The sequence below is a fragment of the Schistocerca cancellata genome, chromosome 9 (assembly GCF_023864275.1).
Source record: "Schistocerca cancellata isolate TAMUIC-IGC-003103 chromosome 9, iqSchCanc2.1, whole genome shotgun sequence".
NCBI lineage: Eukaryota > Metazoa > Arthropoda > Insecta > Orthoptera > Acrididae > Schistocerca > Schistocerca cancellata.
This window is the reverse complement of record NC_064634.1, coordinates 521536408-521559874: the sequence shown is the minus strand read 5'-3', so window position 1 is coordinate 521559874 and position 23467 is coordinate 521536408. Positions and strand designations below refer to the sequence as shown.

The window sequence follows — 23467 nt, the reverse complement described above, 5'->3', positions numbered from 1 at the left end:
ACGTTTCTATGGCAGCGACAAGATCTTCTATTGGGAGGCGAGTGTCTCATTTCGGATGCACTATTCCTTCTTTATTGCATCCGTCGATCCCTCGCAATGACGAATTAACACAGAGATTGCGTCGCTATGAAATACTATAGGTTCTATGCCTTCTCTTTCTAAATCGAGGAACGTTTCTATGGCAACGACAGGATCTTCTATTGGGAGGCAAGTATCTCTTTTCGGATGCACTATTCCGTCTTTATTGCATCCGTCGATCCCTCAGAATGACGAATTAACGCAGAAATTGCGATGCTATGAAATACTATAGGTACTACGCCTTTTCTTTCTAAATTGAGTAACGATTCTATGGCAACGACAGGATCTTCTATTGGGAGGCCTGTATCTCTTTTCGGATGCACTATTCCATCTTCAATGCAACCGTCGATCACCCACAATGACGAATTAACATAGAAAATGCGCCGCTTTTAAATACTATATCTTCTAAGCCTTTCCTTTCGAAATCGAGGTACGTTTCTATGGCAACGACAGGATCTTCTATTGGGAGGCGAGTATCTCTTTTCGGATGCACTGTTCCTTCTTTATTGCATCCGTGGATGTCTCACAATGACGTATTAACACAGAAATTGCGTCGCTATGAAATACTATAGGTTCTATGCCTTATCTTTCTAAATCGAGGACCGTTTCTATAGTAACGACAGGCTCTTATATTGGAAGCCGAGTATCTCTTTTCGGATCCACTATTCCTTCTTTATTGCATTCGTCGATCCCTCACAATGACTAATTAACACAGAAATCGCGTTGCTATGAAATACAGTAGGTTCTATGCCTTCTCTTTCTAAATCGAGGCACGTTTCTATGGCAACGACAGGATCTTATATTGGGAGGCGAGTATCACTTTTCGGATGCCCTATACCTTCTTAATTGGATCCGTCGATCCCTCACAATGATGAGTTAACACAGAAATTGCGTCGCTATGAAATACTATAGGTTCTATGCTTTCTCTTTGTAAATCGAGGAACGTTTCTATTGCAACGACAGGAACTTCTATTGGGAGGCGAGTATCTATTTTCGGATGCAGTATTCCTTCATTATTGTATCCGTCCATCCCTCACATTGACGAATTAACACTTAAATTGCGTAGCTATGAAGTACTATAGGTTCTATGCCTTCTCTTTCTAAATCGAGGAATGTTTCCATGGAAACGACCGGATCTTACATTGGGAGTCGAGTATCTCTTTTCCGGTGCAACTATTGCTTCTTTATTGCACACGTCGGTCCCTCACAATGACGAATTAACACAGAAATTGCGTCGCTATGAAATACTATAGGTTCCATGCCTTCTCTTTCTAAATCGAGGGACGTTTCTATGGCAACGAAAGGATCTTCTATTGGGAGGCGAGTATCTCTTTTCGGATGCACTATTCCATCTTTATTCCATCCGTCGATCACTCATAATGACGAATTAACACAGAAATTGCGTCGCTATGGAATACTATAGGTTCTATGCCTTCTCTTTCTAAATCGAGGAACCTTTCTGTGGCAACGACAGGATCTTCTATTGGGAGGCGAGTATCTCTTTACGGATGCACTATTCCTTCTTCATTGCATCCGTCGATCCCTTACAATAACGAATTAACACAGAATTCGCGTCCATTTGAGATACTATAGGTTCTACGCCTTCTCTTTCTAGATCGAGGAACGTTTCTATGGTAACGGAAGGATCTTTTATTGGAAGACGAGTATCTCTTTTCGGATGCACTATTCCTTCTTTATTGCATCCGTCGATCCCTCACAATGACGAATTAACACAGAAATTGCGTCGCTATGAAATACTATAGGTTCTATGCCTTCTCTTTCTAAATCGGAGAACGTTTGTATGGCAACGACAGGATCTTATAATGGGAGGCGAGTATCTCTTTTCGGATGCACTATTCCTACTTTATTGTATCCGTCGATCCCTCACAATGACGAATTAACACAGAAATTGCGTTGCTATGAAATACAATAGGTTCTATGCCTTCTCTTTCTAAATCAAGGAACGTTCCTATGGCAATGACAGGATCTTATATTGGGAGGCGAGTATCTCCTTTCCGATGGACTATTTCTTCTTTATTGCATCCGTCGATCCCTCACAATGACGAATTAACTCAGAAATTGCGTCGCTATGAAATACTGTAAGGTATATGCCTTCTCTTTCTAAATCGGAGAACGTTTCTATGGCAACGACAGGATCTTATAATGGGAGGCGAGTATCTCTTTTCGGATGCACTATTCCTTCTTAATTGCATCCATCGATCCCTCACAATGACGAATTAACGCAGAAATTGCGTCGCTATGAATTACTATAGCTTCTATGCCTTCTCTTTCTACATTGTGGAACGTTTCTATGGCAACGACAGGATCTTCTATTGGGACGCGAGTATCTCTTTTCTGAAGCACTATTCCTTCTTTATTGTAACTGTCGATCCCTCACAATGACGAATTAACATAGAAGTTGTCGCTATGAAATACTGTGAGGTATACGCCTTCTCTTTCTAAATCTGAGAACGTTTCTATGGCAACGACAGGATCTTATATTGGGAGGCGAGTATCTCTTTTCGGATGCACTATTCCTTCTTTATTGCATTCGTCGATCCCTCACAATGGCGAATTAACACAGAAATTGCGTCGCTATGAAACACTATATCTTCTATGCCTTCTCTTTCTAAATCGAGGAACGTTTCTATGGCAACGACAGGATCTTCTATTGGGTGGCGGGTATCTCTTTTCGGATGCACTGTTCCTTCTTTTATGCATCCGTGGACCCCTCACAATGACGTATTAACACAGAAATTGCGTTGCTATGAAATACAATAGGTTCTATGCCTTCTCTTCCCAATTCGAGGAACGTTCCTATGGCAACGACAGGATCTTATATTGGGAGGAGAGTATCTCTTTTCCGATGCACTATTCGTTTTTTATTGCATCCGTCGATCCCTCACAATGACGAATTAACACAGAAATTGCGTCGCTATGAAATACTGTGAGGTATATGCCTTTATCATAATAAATCGAGGAACGTTTCCATGGAAACGACCGGATCTCAAATTGGGAGGCGAGTATTTCTTTTCGGATGCACTATTCCTTCTTTATTGCATCCGTCGATCCCTCACAATGACGAATTAACACAGAAATTGCGTTGCTATGAAATACAATAGGTTCTATGCCTTCTCTTCCCAATTCGAGGAACGTTCCTATGGCAACGACAGGATCTTATATTGGGAGGCGAGTATCTCTTTTCCGATGCACTATTCGTTTTTTATTGCATCCGTCGATCCCTCACAATGACGAATTAACACAGAAATTGCGTCGCTATGAAATACTGTGAGGTATATGCCTTCTCTTTCTAAATCGGAGAACGTTTCTATGGCAACGAAAGGATCTTATATTGAGAGGCGAGTATCTCTTTTCGGATGCACTATTCCTTCTTTATTGCATCCGTCGATCCCTCACAATGACGAATTAACACAGAAATTGCGTCGCTATTAAACACTATAGCCTCTATGCCTTCTCTTTCTAAATTGAGGAACGTTTCTATGGCAACGAAAGGATCTTCTATTGGGAGGCGAGTATCTCTCTTCGGATGCACTTTTCCTTCTTTATTGCATCCGTGGATCCGTCACAATGACGTATTAACACAGAAATTGAGTCGCTATGAAATACTATAGGTTCTATGCCTTCTCTTTCAAAATATAGGAACGTTTCTATTGCAACGACAGGAACTTCTATTGGGAGGCGAGTATCTACTTTCGGATGCACTATTAATTCTTTATTGCATCCGTCGATCCCTCACAATGACGAATTATCACATAAATTGCGTTGCTATGAAATACTATAGGTTCTATGACTTATCTTTCTAAATCGAGGAACGTTTCCATGGAAACGACCGGATCTTATATTGGGAGGCGAGTATCTCTTTTCCGATGCACTATTTCTTCTTTATTGCATCCATCGATCCCTCTCAATGACGAATTAACACAGAAATTGCGTCGCTATGAAATACAATAGGTTCTATGCCCTCTCTTTTTAAATCGAGGAACGTTCTTATGGCAACGACAGGATCTTATATTGGGAGGCGAGTATCTCTTTTCCGATGCACTATTTCCTCTTTATTACATCCGCCAATCCCTCTCAATGACGAATTAACACACATATATTGTCGCTATGAAATACTGTGAGGTATATGCCTTCTCTTTCTAAATCGGAGAACGTTTCTAAGGCAACGACAGGATCTTATATTGGGAGGCGAGTATCTCTATTCGGATGCACTATTCCTTCTTTATTGCATCCGTTGATCCCACACAATGACGAATTAACACAGAAATTGCGTCGCTATGAAATACTATATCTTCTATGCCTTCTCTTTCTAAATCGAAATACGTTTCTATGGCAACGACAGGATCTTCTATTGGGAGGCGAGTATCTCTTTTCGAATGCACTATTACTTCTTCATTGCATCCGTCGATCCCTCATAATGACGAATTAACACAGAAATTGCGTCGCTATGAAATACTATAGGTTCTATGGCTTTTCTTCCTAGATCGACGAACGTTTCTATGGCAACGACAGGATCTCATATTGGGAGGCGAGTATCTCTTTTCTGATGCACTATTCCTTCTTTATTGTATCCGTCGATCCCTCACAATGACGAATTAACACAGAAATTGCGCCGTTATTAAATCCTATAGGTTGTATGCCTTCTCATTCTAAATCGAGGTACGTTTCTATGGCAACGACAGGATCTTATATTGGGAGGCGAGTATCTCTTTTCGGATGCACTCTTCCTTCATTATTGCATCCGTCGATCCCTCACAATGACGAATTAACACAGAAATTGCGTCGCTATGAAATACTATATCTTCTATGTCTTCTCTTTCGAAATCGAGGAACGTTTCTATGGCAACGACAGGATCTTATATTGGGAGGCGAGTACCTCATTTCGGATGCACTATTCCTTCTTTATTGCATTCGTCGATCCCTCACAATGACGAATTAACACAGAAATTGCGTCGCTATGAAATACTGTGAGGTATATGCCTTCTCTTTCTAAATCGGAGAACGATTCTATGGCATCGAAAGGATCTTATATTGGGAGGCGAGTATCTCTTTTCGGATGCACTATTCCTTCTTTATTGCATCCGTCGATCCCTCACAATGACGAATTAACACAGAAATTGCGTCGCTATTAAACACTATAGCCTCTATGCCTTCTCTTTCTAAATTGAGGAACGTTTCTATGGCAACGACAGGATCTTCTTTTGGGAGGCGAGTATCTATTTTCGGATGCACTATTCCTTCTTTATTGCATCCGTCGATCCCTCACAATTACGAATTAACACATAAATTGCGTCGCTATGAAATACCATAGGTTCTATGCCTTATCTTTCTAAATCGAGGAACGTTTCCATGGAAACGACCGGATCTTATATTGGGAGGCGAGTATCTCTTTTCGGATGCACTATTCCTTCTTTATTGCATCCATCGATCCCTCACAATGACGAACTAACACAGAAATTGCGTCGCAATGAAATACTATAGGTTCTATGCCTTCTCTTCTTAAATCGAGGAACGTTTCTATTTCAACGACAGGATCTTATATTGGGAGGCGAGTATCTCTTTTCGGATGCACTATTCCTTCTTTATTGCATCCGTCGATCCCTCACAATAACGAATTAACACAGAAATTGCGTCGCTATTAAATACTATAGGTTGTATGCCTTCTCATTCTAAATCTAGTTACGTTTCTATGGCAACGACAAGATCTTATATTGGGAGGCGAGCATCTCTTTTCGGATGCACTATTCCTTCTTTATTGCCACCGTCGATCCCTCACAATGACGAATTAACACAGAAATTGCGTCGCTATGAAATACTATATCTTCTATGCCTTCTCTTTCTAAATTGAGGAAAGTTTCTATGGCAACGACAGGATTTTCTATTGGGAGGCGAGTTTCTCTTTTCGTATGCACTATTCCTTCTTTATTACATCCGTCGATCCCTCGCAATGACGAATTAACGCAGAAATTGCGTCGCTATGAAATACTATAGCTTCTATGCCTTCTCTTTCTAAATTGAGGAAAGTTTCTATGGCAACGACAGGAACGTCTATTGGGAGGAGAGTATCTCTTTTCGGATGCACTATTCCTTCTTTATTGCAACCGTCGATCCCTCACAATGACGAATTAACACAGAATTCGCGTCGCTTTGAGATACTATAGGTTCTATGCCTTCTCTTTCTAGACAGAGGAACGTTTCTATGGTAACGACAGGATCTTTTATTGGGAGGCGAGTATCTCTTTTTGGATGCACTATTCCTTTTTTATTGTATCCGTCGATCCCTCACAATGACGAATTAACACATAAATTGCGTCGCTATGACATACTATATGTTCTATGCCTTCTCTTTCTAAATCGAGGAACGTTTCCATGGAAACAACCGGATCTTACATTGGGAGGCGAGTATTTCTTTTCGGATGCACTATTCCATCTTTATTGCATTCGTCGATCCCCCACAATGACGAACTAACACAGAAATTGCTTCGGTATGAAATACAATAGGTTCTATGTCTTCTCTTTCTAAATCTAGGAACGTTCCTGTGGCAACGACCGGATACTTTATTGGGAGGCGAGTATCTCTTTTCCGATGCACTATTCCTTCTTTATTGCATTCGTCGATGAATCACAATGACGAATTAACAAGGAAATTGCGACGCTATGAAATACTATACCTTCTATGCCTTCTCTTTCTAAATCGAGGAACATTCATATGGCAACGAGAGGATCTAATATTGGGAGGCGAGTATCTCTTCTCGGATGCACTGTTCCTTCTTTATTGCATCCGTCGATCCCTCACAATGACGAATTAACACAGAAATTGCATCGCTATGAAATACTATAGGTTCTATGCCTTCTCTTTCTATATCGAGGAACGTTTCTATGGCAACGACAGGATCTCATATTGGGAGGCGAGTATCTCTTTTCGGATGCACTATTCCTTCTTTATTGTACCCGTCGATCCCTCACAATGACGAATTAAGATAGAAATTGCGTCGCTATGAAATACTGTGAGGTATATGCCTTCTCTTTCTAAATTGAGGAACGTTTCTATGGCAACTACAGGATTTCTATTGGGAGGCGAGTATCTATTTTCGGATGCACTGTTCCTTCTTTATTGCATCTGTGATCCCTCACAATGACGAATTAACACAGAAATTGCATCACTATGAAATACTATAGGTTCTATACATTCTCTTTCTAAATCGAGGGACGTTTCTATGGCAACGACATGATCTCATATTGGGAGGCGTGTATCTCTTTTCGGATCCACTAATCCTTCTTTATTGCATCCGTCGATCCCTCACAATGACGAATTAACATAGAAATTGCGTCGCTATCAAATACGGTGAGGTATATGCCTTCTCTTTCTAAATCGGAGAACGTTTCTATGGCAACGACAGGATCTCATATTGGGAGTCGAGTATCTCTTTTCGGATGCACTATTCCTTATTTATTGCATCCGTCGATCCCTCACAATGACGAATTAACTCAGTAATTGCGTCGCTATGAAATACTATAGGTTCTATGCCCTTTCTTTCTAGATCGAAGAACGTTTCTATGGTAACGACAGGATCTTATATTGGAAGGCGATTATCTCTTTTCGGATGCACTATTCCTTCTTTATTACATCCGACGATCCCTCACAATGACGAATTAACACAGAAATTGCGTCGCTATGAAATACTATAGCTACTATGTCTTCTCTTTCTAAATCGAGTAACGTTTCTATGGCAACGAAGGATCTTATATTGGGAGGCGAGTATCTCTTTCGGATGCACTATTCCTTCTTTATTGCATCCGTCGATCACTCACAATGACAAATTAACACAGAAAATGCGTCGCTATCAAATACTAAAGGTTGTATGCCTTCTCATTCTAAATCGAGGAACGTTTCAATGGCAACGACAGGATATCATATTGGGAGGCGAGTATCTCTTTTCGGATGCACTATTCCTTCTTTATTGTACCAGTGGATCCCTCAGAATGACAAATTAAGATAGAAATTGCGTCGCTATGAAACACTGTGAGGTATATGCCTTTTCTTTCTAAATCGGAGAATGTTTCTATGGCAACGACAGGATCTCATATTGGGAGGCGAGTATCTCATTTCGGATGCACTATTCCTTTTTTATTGCATCCGTCGATCCCTCACAATGACGAATTAACACAGAAATTGCGTCGCTATGAAATACTATAGGTTCTATGCTTTCTCTTTCTAAAGTGAGGAACGTTTCTATGGCAACGACTGGATCTTCTATTGGGAGGCGAGTATCTCTTTTCGAATGCACTACTCCTTCTTCATTTAATTCGTCGATCCCTCACAATGACGAATTAACACAGAAATTGCGTCGCTATGGAATCCTATAGGTTCTATGCCTTCTCTTTCTAGACCGAGAAACGTTTCTATGGCAAAGACAGGATCTTCTATTGGGAGGCGAGTATCTCTTTTCGGATGCACTATTCCTTCTATATAGCATCCGTCGATCCCTCACAATGACGAATAAACAAAGAAATTGAGTCGCTATGAAATACTGTAGGTTTTATGCCTTCTCTTTCTAAATCGAGCAACGTTTCTATGGCACGAAAGGATCTTCTATTGGGAGGCGAGTATCTCTTTTCGGATGCACTATTTCTTATTCATTGCATTTGTCGATCCCTCAAAATGACGAATTAACACAGAAATTGCGTCGCTATGAAATACTATAGGTTCTATGCGTTCTCTTTCTGCATCGAGGAACATTTCTATGGCAACGACAGGATCTTATATAGGGAGGCGGGTATCTTTTTTCGGATGCACTATCCCTTCTTTATTGCATCCGTCGATCCTTCACAATGATGAATTAACTCAGTAATTGCGTCGCTATGGAATACAATAGGTTCTGTGCCTTCTCTTTCTAGATCGAAGAACGTTTCTATGGTAACGACAGGATCTTATATTGGGAGGCGAGTATCTGTTTTCGGATGCACTATTCCTTCTTTATTGCATCCGACGATCCCTCACAATGACGAATTAACACAGAAATTGCGTCGCTATGAAATAAAATTTCTTCTATGCCTTCTCTTTTTAAAGCGAGGAACGTTTCTATGGCAACGACCGGATCTTCTATTGGGAGGCGAGTATCTCTTTACGGATGCACTATTCCTTCCTTATTGCAACCGTCGATCCCTCACAATGACGAATTAACACAGAAATTGCGTCGTTATGAAATACAATAGGTTCAATGCCTTCTCTTTCTGAATCGAGGAACATTCCTATGGCAACGAGAGGATCTCATATTGGGAGGCGAGTATCTCTTTAAGGATGCACTATTCCTTCTTTATTGCATCCATCGATCCCTCACAATGACGAATTAACACAGAAATTGCGTCGCTATGAAGTACTGTAGGTTCTATGCATTCTCTTTCTAGATCGAGGAACGTCTCTATGGTAACGACAGGATCTTATATTGGGAGGCGATTATCTCTTTTCGGATGCACTATTCCTTCTTTATTGCAACCGACGATCCCTCACAATGACGAATTAACACAGAATTCGCGTCGCTTTGAGATACTATAGGTTCTATGCCTTCTCTTTCTAGATAGAGGAACGTTTCTATGGTAACGACAGGATCTTTTATTCAGAGGCGAGTATCTCTTTTCGGATGCACTATTCCTTCTTTATTGCATCCGTCGATCCCTCACAATGACGATTTAACACATAAATTGCTTCGCTAGGAAATACTATATGTTCCATGCCTTTTCTTTCCAAATCGAGGAACGTTTCCATGGAAACGAACGGATCTTACATTGGGAGGCCCTCCGCTGAACACCAGGAACAAGATGCGTCCTCCGCTAGTGTCGAAGGCTGCACGCGCCCAGCGAATGACAGGGGGTGCAACGAGCAGCAGTGCGTCTCACACACGCGGCGGTGCGCCCGCCAATTCGGCCGTCACTCTGCTGGGACGCCGGGCGCGCCTCCCCGCGCCGTCCTCGAGGAACTGGCGGTTGCGGAAGGAAGCGCTTTCGTCAAATGCGGCCGAAAACTAACATTTTGTGTGTTGGGAGAAAAGCCGAACGCGAATTCTGCCGTGCTCCTACATTAGATGAGCGCCAACGGCCATACCATGATGAATACACCGGTTCTCGTCCGATCACCGAAGTTAAGCATCATCGGGCCCGGCTAGTACTTGGATGGGTGACCGCCTGGGAAACCCGGGTGCTGTTGGCTCCCTTCCTGTTTTTTTCTGTTATGTCGCCAGCCCAATTTTCAAACTACCTTTCTGTTGTGACAAAGATGCTTCCTTAAGCCTTTTAAACTACTGTAATGGTACGAAAATGCAGTAATTAACTCAGTTTGAGGGAGAATGTGCTAACCAAGTTTGCCAAGAAGACTTTGAAAACGACAAAACAGTACGAATCGGCAGGTGATTTCTGAAATACGTCACCGCCTATTGTTGTGTAGGAGTTTAGAGTTCCGAATTTGATTTGTAACCACGAATTTATTCCTTAGTCGTCTCGTCTCGTCTCGTCTCGTCTCGTCCCGCAGACGTTTGTCGTGCTTGCGCTGTCATATGGACCACGACCCGAGCGGCAGCGAGCGGCAGTCGAGCAAAGTCGGGACAAGTCGGGACGGGGACAGGGACAGGGATAGGAATGGTGCGAATGCACTGCAAACTACGCAGACACCTGGTGTGAGGCGAGGCGAGGCGAGGCGAGGCGAGGCGAGGCGAGGAAGCCCACATCGCTACCAGTGGGCCCTCCAGCACGACACTGCCGCACCCCGCACAGGCCCTCCGCTGAACACCAGGGACAAGATGCGTCCTCCGCTAGTGTCGAAGGCTGACCGCGCCCAGCGAATGACAGGGGGTGCAACGAGCAGCAGTGCGTCCCACACACGCGGCGGTGCGCCCGCCAATTCGGCCGTCACTCTGCTGGGACGCCGGGCGCGCCTCCCCGCGCCGTCCTCGAGGAACTGGCGGTAGCGAAAGGAAGCGCTTTCGTCAAATGCGGCCGAAAACTAACATTTTGTGTGTTGGGAGAAAAGCCGAACGCGAATTCTGCCGTGCTCCTTTATTACAGAGCGCCAACGGCCATACCATGATGAATACACCGGTTCTCGTCCGATCACCGAAGTTAAGCATCATCTGGCCCGGCTAGTACTTGGATGGGTGACCGCCTGGGAAACCCGGGTGCTGTTGGCTCCCTTCCTGTTTTTTTTTTTTGTTATGTCGCCAGCCCAATTTTCAAACTACCTTTCTGCTGTGACAAAGATGCTTCCTTAAGCCTTTTAAACTACTGTAATGGTACGAAAATGCAGTAATTAACTCAGTTTGAGGGAGAATGTGCTAACCAAGTTTGCCAAGAAGACTTTGAAAACGACAAAACAGTACGAATCGGCAGGTGATTTCTGAAATACGTCACCGCCTATTGTTGTGTAGGAGTGTAGAGTTCCAAATTTGATTTGTAACCACGAATTTATTCCTTAGTCGTCTCGTCTCGTCTCGTCTCGTCTCGTCCCGCAGACGTTTGTCGTGCTTGCGCTGTCATATGGACCACGACCCGAGCGGCAGCGAGCGGCAGTCGAGCAAAGTCGGGACAAGTCGGGACGGGGACAGGGACAGGGATAGGAATGGTGCGAATGCACTGCAAACTACGCAGACACCTGGTGTGAGGCGAGGCGAGGCGAGGCGAGGCGAGGCGAGGAAGCCCACATCGCTACCAGTGGGCCCTCCTGCACGACACTGCCGCACCCCGCACAGGCCCTCCGCTGAACACCAGGGACAAGATGCGTCCTCTGCTAGTGTCGAAGGCTGCACGCGCCCAGCGAATGACAGGGGGTGCAACGAGCAGCAGTGCGTCTCACACACGCGGCGGTGCGCCCGCCAATTCGGCCGTCACTCTGCTGGGACGCCGGGCGCGCCTCCCCGCGCCGTCCTCGAGGAACTGGCGGTTGCGGAAGGAAGCGCTTTCGTCAAATGCGGCCGAAAACTAACATTTTGTGTGTTGGGAGAAAAGCCGAAAGAGAATTCTGCCGTGCTCCTACATTAGATGAGCGCCAACGGCCATACCATGATGAATACACCGGTTCTCGTCCGATCACCGAAGTTAAGCATCCTCGGGCCCGGCTAGTACTTGGATGGGTGACCGCCTGGAAAACCCGGGTGCTGTTGGCTCCCTTCCTTTTTTTTTTTTGTTATGTCGCCAGCCCAATTTTCAAACTACATTTCTGTTGTGACAAAGATGCTTCCTTAAGCCTTTTAAACTACTGTAATGGTACGAAAATGCAGTAATTAACTCAGTTTGAGGGAGAATGTGCTAACCAAGTTTGCCAAGAAGACTTTGAAAACGACAAAACAGTACGAATCGGCAGGTGATTTCTGAAATACGTCACCGCCTATTGTTGTGTAGGAGTTTAGAGTTCCGAATTTGATTTGTAACCACGAATTTATTCCTTAGTCGTCTCGTCTCGTCTCGTCTCGTCTCGTCCCGCAGACGTTTGTCGTGCTTGCGCTGTCATATGGACCACGACCCGAGCGGCAGCGAGCGGCAGTCGAGCAAAGTCGGGACAAGTCGGGACGGGGACAGGGACAGGGATAGGAATGGTGCGAATGCACTGCAAACTACGCAGACACCTGGTGTGAGGCGAGGCGAGGCGAGGCGAGGCGAGGCGAGGCGAGGAAGCCCACATCGCTACCAGTGGGCCCTCCAGCACGACACTGCCGCACCCCGCACAGGCCCTCCGCTGAACACCAGGGACAAGATGCGTCCTCCGCTAGTGTCGAAGGCTGACCGCGCCCAGCGAATGACAGGGGGTGCAACGAGCAGCAGTGCGTCCCACACACGCGGCGGTGCACCCGCCAATTCGGCCGTCACTCTGCTGGGACGCCGGGCGCGCCTCCCCGCGCCGTCCTCGAGGAACTGGCGGTAGCGAAAGGAAGCGCTTTCGTCAAATGCGGCCGAAAACTAACATTTTGTGTGTTGGGAGAAAAGCCGAACGCGAATTCTGCCGTGCTCCTTTATTACAGAGCGCCAACGGCCATACCATGATGAATACACCGGTTCTCGTCCGATCACCGAAGTTAAGCATCATCTGGCCCGGCTAGTACTTGGATGGGTGACCGCCTGGGAAACCCGGGTGCTGTTGGCTCCCTTCCTGTTTTTTTTTTTTTGTTATGTCGCCAGCCCAATTTTCAAACTACCTTTCTGCTGTGACAAAGATGCTTCCTTAAGCCTTTTAAACTACTGTAATGGTACGAAAATGCAGTAATTAACTCAGTTTGAGGGAGAATGTGCTAACCAAGTTTGCCAAGAAGACTTTGAAAACGACAAAACAGTACGAATCGGCAGGTGATTTCTGAAATACGTCACCGCCTATTGTTGTGTAGGAGTGTAGAGTTCCAAATTTGATTTGTAACCACGAATTTATTCCTTAGTCGTCTCGTCTCGTCTCGTCTCGTCTCGTCCCGCAGACGTTTGTCGTGCTTGCGCTGTCATATGGACCACGACCCGAGCGGCAGCGAGCGGCAGTCGAGCAAAGTCGGGACAAGTCGGGACGGGGACAGGGACAGGGATAGGAATGGTGCGAATGCACTGCAAACTACGCAGACACCTGGTGTGAGGCGAGGCGAGGCGAGGCGAGGCGAGGCGAGGAAGCCCACATCGCTACCAGTGGGCCCTCCTGCACGACACTGCCGCACCCCGCACAGGCCCTCCGCTGATCACCAGGGACAAGATGCGTCCTCTGCTAGTGTCGAAGGCTGCACGCGCCCAGCGAATGACAGGGGGTGCAACGAGCAGCAGTGCGTCTCACACACGCGGCGGTGCGCCCGCCAATTCGGCCGTCACTCTGCTGGGACGCCGGGCGCGCCTCCCCGCGCCGTCCTCGAGGAACTGGCGGTTGCGGAAGGAAGCGCTTTCGTCAAATGCGGCCGAAAACTAACATTTTGTGTGTTGGGAGAAAAGCCGAAAGAGAATTCTGCCGTGCTCCTACATTAGATGAGCGCCAACGGCCATACCATGATGAATACACCGGTTCTCGTCCGATCACCGAAGTTAAGCATCCTCGGGCCCGGCTAGTACTTGGATGGGTGACCGCCTGGAAAACCCGGGTGCTGTTGGCTCCCTTCCTTTTTTTTTTTTGTTATGTCGCCAGCCCAATTTTCAAACTACATTTCTGTTGTGACAAAGATGCTTCCTTAAGCCTTTTAAACTACTGTAATGGTACGAAAATGCAGTAATTAACTCAGTTTGAGGGAGAATGTGCTAACCAAGTTTGCCAAGAAGACTTTGAAAACGACAAAACAGTACGAATCGGCAGGTGATTTCTGAAATACGTCACCGCCTATTGTTGTGTAGGAGTTTAGAGTTCCGAATTTGATTTGTAACCACGAATTTATTCCTTAGTCGTCTCGTCTCGTCTCGTCTCGTCTCGTCCCGCAGACGTTTGTCGTGCTTGCGCTGTCATATGGACCACGACCCGAGCGGCAGCGAGCGGCAGTCGAGCAAAGTCGGGACAAGTCGGGACGGGGACAGGGACAGGGATAGGAATGGTGCGAATGCACTGCAAACTACGCAGACACCTGGTGTGAGGCGAGGCGAGGCGAGGCGAGGCGAGGCGAGGCGAGGAAGCCCACATCGCTACCAGTGGGCCCTCCAGCACGACACTGCCGCACCCCGCACAGGCCCTCCGCTGAACACCAGGGACAAGATGCGTCCTCCGCTAGTGTCGAAGGCTGACCGCGCCCAGCGAATGACAGGGGGTGCAACGAGCAGCAGTGCGTCCCACACACGCGGCGGTGCACCCGCCAATTCGGCCGTCACTCTGCTGGGACGCCGGGCGCGCCTCCCCGCGCCGTCCTCGAGGAACTGGCGGTAGCGAAAGGAAGCGCTTTCGTCAAATGCGGCCGAAAACTAACATTTTGTGTGTTGGGAGAAAAGCCGAACGCGAATTCTGCCGTGCTCCTTTATTACAGAGCGCCAACGGCCATACCATGATGAATACACCGGTTCTCGTCCGATCACCGAAGTTAAGCATCATCTGGCCCGGCTAGTACTTGGATGGGTGACCGCCTGGGAAACCCGGGTGCTGTTGGCTCCCTTCCTGTTTTTTTTTTTTGTTATGTCGCCAGCCCAATTTTCAAACTACCTTTCTGCTGTGACAAAGATGCTTCCTTAAGCCTTTTAAACTACTGTAATGGTACGAAAATGCAGTAATTAACTCAGTTTGAGGGAGAATGTGCTAACCAAGTTTGCCAAGAAGACTTTGAAAACGACAAAACAGTACGAATCGGCAGGTGATTTCTGAAATACGTCACCGCCTATTGTTGTGTAGGAGTGTAGAGTTCCAAATTTGATTTGTAACCACGAATTTATTCCTTAGTCGTCTCGTCTCGTCTCGTCTCGTCTCGTCCCGCAGACGTTTGTCGTGCTTGCGCTGTCATATGGACCACGACCCGAGCGGCAGCGAGCGGCAGTCGAGCAAAGTCGGGACAAGTCGGGACGGGGACAGGGACAGGGATAGGAATGGTGCGAATGCACTGCAAACTACGCAGACACCTGGTGTGAGGCGAGGCGAGGCGAGGCGAGGCGAGGCGAGGAAGCCCACATCGCTACCAGTGGGCCCTCCTGCACGACACTGCCGCACCCCGCACAGGCCCCCCGCTGAACACCAGGGACAAGATGCGTCCTCTGCTAGTGTCGAAGGCTGCACGCGCCCAGCGAATGACAGGGGGTGCAACGAGCAGCAGTGCGTCTCACACACGCGGCGGTGCGCCCGCCAATTCGGCCGTCACTCTGCTGGGACGCCGGGCGCGCCTCCCCGCGCCGTCCTCGAGGAACTGGCGGTTGCGGAAGGAAGCGCTTTCGTCAAATGCGGCCGAAAACTAACATTTTGTGTGTTGGGAGAAAAGCCGAAAGAGAATTCTGCCGTGCTCCTACATTAGATGAGCGCCAACGGCCATACCATGATGAATACACCGGTTCTCGTCCGATCACCGAAGTTAAGCATCCTCGGGCCCGGCTAGTACTTGGATGGGTGACCGCCTGGAAAACCCGGGTGCTGTTGGCTCCCTTCCTTTTTTTTTTTTGTTATGTCGCCAGCCCAATTTTCAAACTACATTTCTGTTGTGACAAAGATGCTTCCTTAAGCCTTTTAAACTACTGTAATGGTACGAAAATGCAGTAATTAACTCAGTTTGAGGGAGAATGTGCTAACCAAGTTTGCCAAGAAGACTTTGAAAACGACAAAACAGTACGAATCGGCAGGTGATTTCTGAAATACGTCACCGCCTATTGTTGTGTAGGAGTTTAGAGTTCCGAATTTGATTTGTAACCACGAATTTATTCCTTAGTCGTCTCGTCTCGTCTCGTCTCGTCTCGTCCCGCAGACGTTTGTCGTGCTTGCGCTGTCATATGGACCACGACCCGAGCGGCAGCGAGCGGCAGTCGAGCAAAGTCGGGACAAGTCGGGACGGGGACAGGGACAGGGATAGGAATGGTGCGAATGCACTGAAAACTACGCAGACACCTGGTGTGAGGCGAGGCGAGGCGAGGCGAGGCGAGGCGAGGAAGCCCACATCGCTACCAGTGGGCCCTCCTGCACGACACTGCCGCACCCCGCACAGGCCCTCCGCTGAACACCAGGGACAAGATGCGTCCTCTGCTAGTGTCGAAGGCTGCACGCGCCCAGCGAATGACAGGGGGTGCAACGAGCAGCAGTGCGTCTCACACACGCGGCGGTGCGCCCGCCAATTCGGCCGTCACTCTGCTGGGACGCCGGGCGCGCCTCCCCGCGCCGTCCTCGAGGAACTGGCGGTTGCGGAAGGAAGCGCTTTCGTCAAATGCGGCCGAAAACTAACATTTTGTGTGGTGGGAGATAAGCCGAACGCGAATTCTGCCGTGCTCCTACATTAGATGAGCGCCAACGGCCATACCATGATGAATACACCGGTTCTCATCCGATCACCGAAGTTAAGCATCATCGGGCCCGGCTAGTACTTGGATGGGTGACCGCCTGGGAAACCCGGGTGCTGTTGGCTCCCTTCCTGTTTTTTTTTTTTTTTTGTTATGTCGCCAGCCCAATTTTCAAACTACCTTTCTGTTGTGACAAAGATGCTTCCTTAAGCCTTTTAAACTACTGTAATGGTACGAAAATGCAGTAATTAACTCAGTTTGAGGGAGAATGTGCTAACCAAGTTTGCCAAGAAGACTTTGAAAACGACAAAACAGTACGAATCGGCAGGTGATTTCTGAAATACGTCACCGCCTATTGTTGTGTAGGAGTTTAGAGTTCCGAATTTGATTTGTAACCACGAATTTATTCCTTAGTCGTCTCGTCTCGTCTCGTCTCGTCTCGTCCCGCAGACGTTTGTCGTGCTTGCGCTGTCATATGGACCACGACCCGAGCGGCAGCGAGCGGCAGTCGAGCAAAGTCGGGACAAGTCGGGACGGGGACAGGGACAGGGATAGGAATGGTGCGAATGCACTGCAAACTACGCAGACACCTGGTGTGAGGCGAGGCGAGGCGAGGCGAGGCGAGGCGAGGAAGCCCACATCGCTACCAGTGGGCCCTCCTGCACGACACTGCCGCACCCCGCACAGGCCCTCCGCTGAACACCAGGGACAAGATGCGTCCTCTGCTAGTGTCGAAGGCTGCACGCGCCCAGCGAATGACAGGGGGTGCAACGAGCAGCAGTGCGTCTCACACACGCGGCGGTGCGCCCGCCAATTCGGCCGTCACTCTGCTGGGACGCCGGGCGCGCCTCCCCGCGCCGTCCTCGAGGAACTGGCGGTTGCGGAAGGAAGCGCTTTCGTCAAATGCGGCCGAAAACTAACATTTTGTGTGGTGGGAGATAAGCCGAACGCGAATTCTGCCGTGCTCCTACATTAGATGAGCGCCAACGGCCATACCATGATGAATACACCGGTTCTCATCCGATCACCGAAGTTAAGCATCATCGGGCCCGGCTAGTACTTGGATGGGTGACCGCCTGGGAAACCCGGGTGCTGTTGGCTCCCTTCCTGTTTTTTTTTTTTTTTTGTTATGTCGCCAGCCCAATTTTCAAACTACCTTTCTGTTGTGACAAAGATGCTTCCTTAAGCCTTTTAAACTACTGTAATGGTACGAAAATGCAGTAATTAACTCAGTTTGAGGGAGAATGTGCTAACCAAGTTTGCCAAGAAGACTTTGAAAACGACAAAACAGTACGAATCGGCAGGTGATTTCTGAAATACGTCACCGCCTATTGTTGTGTAGGAGTTTAGAGTTCCGAATTTGATTTGTAACCACGAATTTATTCCTTAGTCGTCTCGTCTCGTCTCGTCTCGTCTCGTCCCGCAGACGTTTGTCGTGCTTGCGCTGTCATATGGACCACGACCCGAGCGGCAGCGAGCGGCAGTCGAGCAAAGTCGGGACAAGTCGGGACGGGGACAGGGACAGGGATAGGAATGGTGCGAATGCACTGCAAACTACGCAGACACCTGGTGTGAGGCGAGGCGAGGCGAGGCGAGGCGAGGCGAGGCGAGGCGAGGCGAGGAAGCCCACATCGCTACCAGTGGGCCCTCCTGCACGACACTGCCGCACCCCGCACAGGCCCTCCGCTGAACACCAGGGACAAGATGCGTCCTCTGCTAGTGTCGAAGGCTGCACGCGCCCAGCGAATGACAGGGGGTGCAACGAGCAGCAGTGCGTCTCACACACGCGGCGGTGCGCCCGCCAATTCGGCCGTCACTCTGCTGGGACGCCGGGCGCGCCTCCCCGCGCCGTCCTCGAGGAACTGGCGGTTGCGGAAGGAAGCGCTTTCGTCAAATGCGGCCGAAAACTAACATTTTGTGTGTTGGGAGAAAAGCCGAAAGAGAATTCTGCCGTGCTCCTACATTAGATGAGCGCCAACGGCCATACCATGATGAATACACCGGTTCTCGTCCGATCACCGAAGTTAAGCATCCTCGGGCCCGGCTAGTACTTGGATGGGTGACCGCCTGGAAAACCCGGGTGCTGTTGGCTCCCTTCCTTTTTTTTTTTTGTTATGTCGCCAGCCCAATTTTCAAACTACATTTCTGTTGTGACAAAGATGCTTCCTTAAGCCTTTTAAACTACTGTAATGGTACGAAAATGCAGTAATTAACTCAGTTTGAGGGAGAATGTGCTAACCAAGTTTGCCAAGAAGACTTTGAAAACGACAAAACAGTACGAATCGGCAGGTGATTTCTGAAATACGTCACCGCCTATTGTTGTGTAGGAGTTTAGAGTTCCGAATTTGATTTGTAACCACGAATTTATTCCTTAGTCGTCTCGTCTCGTCTCGTCTCGTCTCGTCCCGCAGACGTTTGTCGTGCTTGCGCTGTCATATGGACCACGACCCGAGCGGCAGCGAGCGGCAGTCGAGCAAAGTCGGGACAAGTCGGGACGGGGACAGGGACAGGGATAGGAATGGTGCGAATGCACTGCAAACTACGCAGACACCTGGTGTGAGGCGAGGCGAGGCGAGGCGAGGCGAGGCGAGGAAGCCCACATCGCTACCAGTGGGCCCTCCTGCACGACACTGCCGCACCCCGCACAGGCCCTCCGCTGAACACCAGGGACAAGATGCGTCCTCTGCTAGTGTCGAAGGCTGCACGCGCCCAGCGAATGACAGGGGGTGCAACGAGCAGCAGTGCGTCTCACACACGCGGCGGTGCGCCCGCCAATTCGGCCGTCACTCTGCTGGGACGCCGGGCGCGCCTCCCCGCGCCGTCCTCGAGGAACTGGCGGTTGCGGAAGGAAGCGCTTTCGTCAAATGCGGCCGAAAACTAACATTTTGTGTGTTGGGAGAAAAGCCGAAAGAGAATTCTGCCGTGCTCCTACATTAGATGAGCGCCAACGGCCATACCATGATGAATACACCGGTTCTCGTCCGATCACCGAAGTTAAGCATCCTCGGGCCCGGCTAGTACTTGGATGGGTGACCGCCTGGAAAACCCGGGTGCTGTTGGCTCCCTTCCTTTTTTTTTTTGTTATGTCGCCAGCCCAATTTTCAAACTACATTTCTGTTGTGACAAAGATGCTTCCTTAAGCCTTTTAAACTACTGTAATGGTACGAAAATGCAGTAATTAACTCAGTTTGAGGGAGAATGTGCTAACCAAGTTTGCCAAGAAGACTTTGAAAACGACAAAACAGTACGAATCGGCAGGTGATTTCTGAAATACGTCACCGCCTATTGTTGTGTAGGAGTTTAGAGTTCCGAATTTGATTTGTAACCACGAATTTATTCCTTAGTCGTCTCGTCTCGTCTCGTCTCGTCTCGTCCCGCAGACGTTTGTCGTGCTTGCGCTGTCATATGGACCACGACCCGAGCGGCAGCGAGCGGCAGTCGAGCAAAGTCGGGACAAGTCGGGACGGGGACAGGGACAGGGATAGGAATGGTGCGAATGCACTGCAAACTACGCAGACACCTGGTGTGAGGCGAGGCGAGGCGAGGCGAGGCGAGGCGAGGAAGCCCACATCGCTACCAGTGGGCCCTCCTGCACGACACTGCCGCACCCCGCACAGGCCCTCCGCTGAACACCAGGGACAAGATGCGTCCTCTGCTAGTGTCGAAGGCTGCACGCGCCCAGCGAATGACAGGGGGTGCAACGAGCAGCAGTGCGTCTCACACACGCGGCGGTGCGCCCGCCAATTCGGCCGTCACTCTGCTGGGACGCCGGGCGCGCCTCCCCGCGCCGTCCTCGAGGAACTGGCGGTTGCGGAAGGAAGCGCTTTCGTCAAATGCGGCCGAAAACTAACATTTTGTGTGGTGGGAGATAAGCCGAACGCGAATTCTGCCGTGCTCCTACATTAGATGAGCGCCAACGGCCATACCATGATGAATACACCGGTTCTCGTCCGATCACCGAAGTTAAGCATCATCTGGCCCGGCTAGTACTTGGATGGGTGACCGCCTGGGAAACCCGGGTGCTGTTGGCTCCCTTCCTGTTTTTTTTTTTTTGTTATGTCGCCAGCCCAATTTTCAAACTACCTTTCTGTTGTGACAAAGATGCTTCCTTAAGCCTTTTAAACTACTGTAATGGTACGAAAATGCAGTAATTAACTCAGTTTGAGGGAGAATGTGCTAACCAAGTTTGCCAAGAAGACTTTGAAAACGACAAAACAGTACGAATCGGCAGGTGATTTCTGAAATACGTCACCGCCTATTGTTGTGTAGGAGTTTAGAGTTCCGAATTTGATTTGTAACCACGAATTTATTCCTTAGTCGTCTCGTCTCGTCTCGTCTCGTCTCGTCCCGCAGACGTTTGTCGTGCTTGCGCTGTCATATGGACCACGACCCGAGCGGCAGCGAGCGGCAGTCGAGCAAAGTCGGGACAAGTCGGGACGGGGACAGGGACAGGGATAGGAATGGTGCGAATGCACTGCAAACTACGCAGACACCTGGTGTGAGGCGAGGCGAGGCGAGGCGAGGCGAGGCGAGGAAGCCCACATCGCTACCAGTGGGCCCTCCTGCACGACACTGCCGCACCCCGCACAGGCCCTCCGCTGAACACCAGGGACAAGATGCGTCCTCTGCTAGTGTCGAAGGCTGCACGCGCCCAGCGAATGACAGGGGGTGCAACGAGCAGCAGTGCGTCTCACACACGCGGCGGTGCGCCCGCCAATTCGGCCGTCACTCTGCTGGGACGCCGGGCGCGCCTCCCCGCGCCGTCCTCGAGGAACTGGCGGTTGCGGAAGGAAGCGCTTTCGTCAAATGCGGCCGAAAACTAACATTTTGTGTGGTGGGAGATAAGCCGAACGCGAATTCTGCCGTGCTCCTACATTAGATGAGCGCCAACGGCCATACCATGATGAATACACCGGTTCTCGTCCGATCACCGAAGTTAAGCATCATCGGGCCCGGCTAGTATTTGGATGGGTGACCGCCTGGGAAACCCGGGTGCTGTTGGCTCCCTTCCTGTTTTTTTTTTTTTGTTATGTCGCCAGCCCAATTTTCAAACTACCTTTCTGTTGTGACAAAGATGCTTCCTTAAGCCTTTTAAACTACTGTAATGGTACGAAAATGCAGTAATTAACTCAGTTTGAGGGAGAATGTGCTAACCAAGTTTGCCAAGAAGACTTTGAAAACGACAAAACAGTACGAATCGGCAGGTGATTTCTGAAATACGTCACCGCCTATTGTTGTGTAGGAGTTTAGAGTTCCGAATTTGATTTGTAACCACGAATTTATTCCTTAGTCGTCTCGTCTCGTCTCGTCTCGTCTCGTCCCGCAGACGTTTGTCGTGCTTGCGCTGTCATATGGACCACGACCCGAGCGGCAGCGAGCGGCAGTCGAGCAAAGTCGGGACAAGTCGGGACGGGGACAGGGACAGGGATAGGAATGGTGCGAATGCACTGCAAACTACGCAGACACCTGGTGTGAGGCGAGGCGAGGCGAGGCGAGGCGAGGCGAGGAAGCCCACATCGCTACCAGTGGGCCCTCCTGCACGACACTGCCGCACCCCGCACAGGCCCTCCGCTGAACACCAGGGACAAGATGCGTCCTCTGCTAGTGTCGAAGGCTGCACGCGCCCAGCGAATGACAGGGGGTGCAACGAGCAGCAGTGCGTCTCACACACGCGGCGGTGCGCCCGCCAATTCGGCCGTCACTCTGCTGGGACGCCGGGCGCGCCTCCCCGCGCCGTCCTCGAGGAACTGGCGGTTGCGGAAGGAAGCGCTTTCGTCAAATGCGGCCGAAAACTAACATTTTGTGTGGTGGGAGATAAGCCGAACGCGAATTCTGCCGTGCTCCTACATTAGATGAGCGCCAACGGCCATACCATGATGAATACACCGGTTCTCGTCCGATCACCGAAGTTAAGCATCATCGGGCCCGGCTAGTACTTGGATGGGTGACCGCCTGGGAAACCCGGGTGCTGTTGGCTCCCTTCCTGTTTTTTTTTTTTTGTTATGTCGCCAGCCCAATTTTCAAACTACCTTTCTGTTGTGACAAAGATGCTTCCTTAAGCCTTTTAAACTACTGTAATGGTACGAAAATGCAGTAATTAACTCAGTTTGAGGGAGAATGTGCTAACCAAGTTTGCCAAGAAGACTTTGAAAACGACAAAACAGTACGAATCGGCAGGTGATTTCTGAAATACGTCACCGCCTATTGTTGTGTAGGAGTTTAGAGTTCCGAATTTGATTTGTAACCACGAATTTATTCCTTAGTCGTCTCGTCTCGTCTCGTCTCGTCTCGTCCCGCAGACGTTTGTCGTGCTTGCGCTGTCATATGGACCACGACCCGAGCGGCAGCGAGCGGCAGTCGAGCAAAGTCGGGACAAGTCGGGACGGGGACAGGGACAGGGATAGGAATGGTGCGAATGCACTGCAAACTACGCAGACACCTGGTGTGAGGCGAGGCGAGGCGAGGCGAGGCGAGGCGA

The 23467-nt window shown here is 49.0% G+C and overlaps 14 non-coding genes across 14 annotated transcripts; all 14 read left to right on the top strand.

Moving 5' to 3' along the window:
• Positions 1 to 10187: 10187 nt before the first annotated feature.
• On the top strand, positions 10188 to 10306 carry LOC126102640 (5S ribosomal RNA). The gene has a single exon (XR_007522926.1). It is a non-coding gene; the product is annotated as a 5S ribosomal RNA (ribosomal RNA).
• An 854-nt stretch (positions 10307 to 11160) lies between these two features.
• Positions 11161 to 11279, top strand: LOC126101881 (5S ribosomal RNA). Its single transcript, XR_007522591.1, has one exon. It is a non-coding gene; the product is annotated as a 5S ribosomal RNA (ribosomal RNA).
• Positions 11280 to 12132: 853 nt separating this feature from the next.
• On the top strand, positions 12133 to 12251 carry LOC126101982 (5S ribosomal RNA). The gene has a single exon (XR_007522684.1). It is a non-coding gene; the product is annotated as a 5S ribosomal RNA (ribosomal RNA).
• Positions 12252 to 13106: 855 nt separating this feature from the next.
• On the top strand, positions 13107 to 13225 carry LOC126101880 (5S ribosomal RNA). Its single transcript, XR_007522590.1, has one exon. It is a non-coding gene; the product is annotated as a 5S ribosomal RNA (ribosomal RNA).
• Positions 13226 to 14079: 854 nt separating this feature from the next.
• On the top strand, positions 14080 to 14198 carry LOC126101981 (5S ribosomal RNA). The gene has a single exon (XR_007522683.1). It is a non-coding gene; the product is annotated as a 5S ribosomal RNA (ribosomal RNA).
• An 855-nt stretch (positions 14199 to 15053) lies between these two features.
• LOC126101879 (5S ribosomal RNA) lies at positions 15054 to 15172 on the top strand. Its single transcript, XR_007522589.1, has one exon. It is a non-coding gene; the product is annotated as a 5S ribosomal RNA (ribosomal RNA).
• An 853-nt stretch (positions 15173 to 16025) lies between these two features.
• On the top strand, positions 16026 to 16144 carry LOC126101980 (5S ribosomal RNA). Its single transcript, XR_007522682.1, has one exon. It is a non-coding gene; the product is annotated as a 5S ribosomal RNA (ribosomal RNA).
• Positions 16145 to 16995: 851 nt separating this feature from the next.
• LOC126102719 (5S ribosomal RNA) lies at positions 16996 to 17114 on the top strand. Its single transcript, XR_007522998.1, has one exon. It is a non-coding gene; the product is annotated as a 5S ribosomal RNA (ribosomal RNA).
• An 857-nt stretch (positions 17115 to 17971) lies between these two features.
• LOC126102596 (5S ribosomal RNA) lies at positions 17972 to 18090 on the top strand. The gene has a single exon (XR_007522885.1). It is a non-coding gene; the product is annotated as a 5S ribosomal RNA (ribosomal RNA).
• An 872-nt stretch (positions 18091 to 18962) lies between these two features.
• On the top strand, positions 18963 to 19081 carry LOC126101979 (5S ribosomal RNA). Its single transcript, XR_007522681.1, has one exon. It is a non-coding gene; the product is annotated as a 5S ribosomal RNA (ribosomal RNA).
• An 851-nt stretch (positions 19082 to 19932) lies between these two features.
• Positions 19933 to 20051, top strand: LOC126101978 (5S ribosomal RNA). Its single transcript, XR_007522680.1, has one exon. It is a non-coding gene; the product is annotated as a 5S ribosomal RNA (ribosomal RNA).
• An 850-nt stretch (positions 20052 to 20901) lies between these two features.
• LOC126101878 (5S ribosomal RNA) lies at positions 20902 to 21020 on the top strand. Its single transcript, XR_007522588.1, has one exon. It is a non-coding gene; the product is annotated as a 5S ribosomal RNA (ribosomal RNA).
• Positions 21021 to 21874: 854 nt separating this feature from the next.
• Positions 21875 to 21993, top strand: LOC126101695 (5S ribosomal RNA). Its single transcript, XR_007522420.1, has one exon. It is a non-coding gene; the product is annotated as a 5S ribosomal RNA (ribosomal RNA).
• An 854-nt stretch (positions 21994 to 22847) lies between these two features.
• On the top strand, positions 22848 to 22966 carry LOC126102638 (5S ribosomal RNA). Its single transcript, XR_007522924.1, has one exon. It is a non-coding gene; the product is annotated as a 5S ribosomal RNA (ribosomal RNA).
• Positions 22967 to 23467: the final 501 nt, after the last annotated feature.